The sequence below is a fragment of the Otolemur garnettii genome, unplaced genomic scaffold, assembly GCF_000181295.1.
Source record: "Otolemur garnettii isolate 467f Iridium unplaced genomic scaffold, OtoGar3 scaffold00049, whole genome shotgun sequence".
Lineage (NCBI taxonomy): Eukaryota > Metazoa > Chordata > Mammalia > Primates > Galagidae > Otolemur > Otolemur garnettii.
Window position 1 is genome coordinate 9,484,861 of NW_003852444.1, and position 3,223 is coordinate 9,488,083.

Here is a 3,223-nt window from a genome sequence, read left to right on the forward strand (position 1 = left end):
ATGCAACACTACCATTAAGCCCGGCAGGTTGTAGGTGTGCAGTAATCTTAGTTATCTTGCTTTCTTTATCCAAGGTCACAGAGTCAGTCCACAACTAGCAGAGCTGCCCCTCCTGAGCTGGAAGCTCAGGAGCTCTTCCCTCCCTCTGCCTCCCTCTTAGCTCCCCCAGCATATTAAACCCAGATTCCCTTCTCAAAGGCCTTTCCCACTTAAGCTAGTTAATCTCCATATCCAAGAAACAAGGAAAAGGTTCCCAAATAACCCCTTTTTAGGGTTAGAGTGCTGTCCCCCCTCTGGCCTACTCATTCTCACCTTGGGGGAACATAAACACTCTTTGGTAAGGGCCTGGGACTGGAAGGCTCACAAGGGAAACCCTTGAAGGGAATCCCTCTGGACAGCAAAGTCCATCCCTTTTATGGACAGATTCTCTTGCTGCTGCATAGCAAGCCCTGAGCAAATTTTTGGCATGCGAGAGGCCACAGATCTTTTTGTCTAAAAGGCAAACATACTTCTCTGAATTCATAACAACAGCTCAGTTTTAAAAGGTTTTCAGATCCCACTGAATGCCTCCTCTATCCAGACTTTTCTTAGACTTAATAAACAGTAGGATGCTAAGGCCAAGAGGATCCCCTATTTGCAAAATGATTTTGTCCAACTGGCTACCTCTAAACTGGGCTTTCTCTACTTCAGCACTATGGACATTCTGGACAGGACAATTCACTGCTTTATGGAATGTTTAGCAGCATCCCTGGCCTCTGCCCATTATTGGTAGAATGTCCCACCCCCAAAGCTGTGATAAGCAAAAATGTCTCCAGATGTGCCACATGTCCCTCAGGGGGCAAAATTTCCCTCCCTTAAAAACCCTGCTTTAAACAGACCTGGTGTCAAGTTTAAAACTGGTTATGAGCCTGCAATTTTGTTAAACTTTTCTGCCATACTTGGCAGCTTCAGTCATTAGTGAATCAAATAAGAATAATTGAGGGTATTGAGTATGGCTGGATTTCAGGGTGCCCAGAGCAGTGGCAAAGAGCATGGTATTGAAAAGCTCACCATCTTATTTCTAACTTAGTTAATGCCAGGACAAGAGGACCAGGGTAGGGCCCTGGCTACACTGACCCTAAACAACCCCTAAGATAAATTTAGTTCTCTTAACATATTCCAATCCTTGGCCGAGGTGTAGAAACCACAGAGAAACCACTGCATACCCTTAATTCACTTAACACATATGATCTCATTTGATCCCTGTTATGACTATATAAGGCATAGGAATTATTGTATCTTTTCACACAAGAACTGAGACTTGAAAAGGTTAAGTAATTTATCTATAGTCAGTCAGCTGCTGCTACTCAGGATTGGATATAGTGGTAAAAGTTAATACTAGAGATCAGCCAGTGTTAGTGTTGGCCTGAGATTTGAATATATCAGTTATAACTTTCAATCATATTATTTGGGCTATAGATGATAAAATTGGAAGAGAGGTCAATTCAGCCCTTAGTCTTTTAATTCAGCCATTTTTTTCTTTTTCTTTCTTTCTTTCTTTTTTTTTTTTTTTTAAGACATAGTCTCACTCTGTCACCTTGGACAGAGTGCCCTGATGTTATAGCTCATAGCAACCTCAAACTCTTGGGCTCAAATCTTTGAGCCCAGCATCCTTAGTAGCTGGGACTTCAGGTGTATGCCACTACACCTGGCTAGTTTTTTGATTTTTAGTAGAGGGGAGTCTCATTCTTGCTCAAGCTGGTCTTGAACTCCTGAGCTCAGACAATCCATCTACCTCAGCCTTCCAGTGTGCTTGGATCACAGGTATGAGCCACCACTCCCATCCAGCCATTTTCCTCTCCTATAGGTCAGGGAGCCCAGACACAGAATTTGACTTTGGAATCACATGCTGTTTTCCCAAGTGGAAAGTTTCATGTCAGGCCCTACCCTTCTTTGAGTTACCGCAGTAACTCTGATTCCCTCTTCTCTTGCCGGTTAGAGTCCTCCTGCCTCTGGAGTCACTATGACCCCTGGCAGTTGGGAGGTATTAGCCTGACAGCTTTAATTCAGAGCAGCTGGACTTTCTGACAGCAATGGTCATCTACAAGTCCCATTTTCCTAAATTAGAAGAAAAGTCTACACTTAACTTTCCACTCATTATCTTATAGAAAGAGCCTCATAGCAGGTACTGTGGATGAATAAAAGTAGACAAATAGGAAGAGAAAGGAGAGGGGGTGGGTGGAATAAGACAAAAGGACAGGAAAGCAAACTGTGAATACACAGAACAAAGCTGGAAAGAAGAGAACAAACTCAAATTTGAAGAGTAGGAGAAGAAATGAAAGAGAAGAGAGAGGTGAAAAGGTAAGAGATGAAAAAAGAGAAGAGAAACTCGGCTGGGAGAAAAGAACAGTAGAAGACAGAGAATCTGCTCTAAGCCATCTTCATGACTACTGACTTCTTGGTAGCTTTTAATGCGAACACTGCTTGTCAAAATAAATGGCAAAGTGTCTACGCACAAATCGTATAGTAAAAACTTCCACTTAGTAGGACTCGATCATTCCTTGTTATACAATTAAGCAGAATGTTTTAGCTGTACTCCATTTTTAGGAGAAAGAGGAAAACAATCAGAGTGAAAAGCTACAGGTAAGAGATTTGAAAGAAATACCCCATGATAGATCTTCACTCTAGATCTGTATATACGTAGCGCAAAATGGAAATTCCATCGCAAAGTATCGAGGTTGCGTTTCATAAATTACACAGCACAAGCTGCCCCATACTATAAAATCTTACCCATATGATCAAAAACATTTTTAAAATGTTGCCCCCAAATCTGTTAAGATATAACAATTACCATTTATTGATCACTGGTCATTATTCCTATAGTAGTAATGCTACACAGAATGCCATTATCCCCACTGATGAGGACAGGGACATCATGGCCAAGAAGGTTGAGTTGCTTGTCCAAGGTCACATAGCTAGTCACTGGGATTGGCTCTGGATCCCTGAGTCTTTCCCCAAGCCACACACACACACACACAGCCATCTAGTTGTAATCAATACACAGTTTTTGCTATAGTAGAACTGGAAACCCAGAAATTCTGAGATTCTTATTCTCAAATGCTGACACAAAATTGTGTTTTGTGCTCAAGTCATAAAATTGCAGAATCCCAGGCTGGCAGGGACACTAGAGTGATGAAAGTCCCCCCTGCACCCCTCTCTATTTTATTATTAGTATTATTTTGTA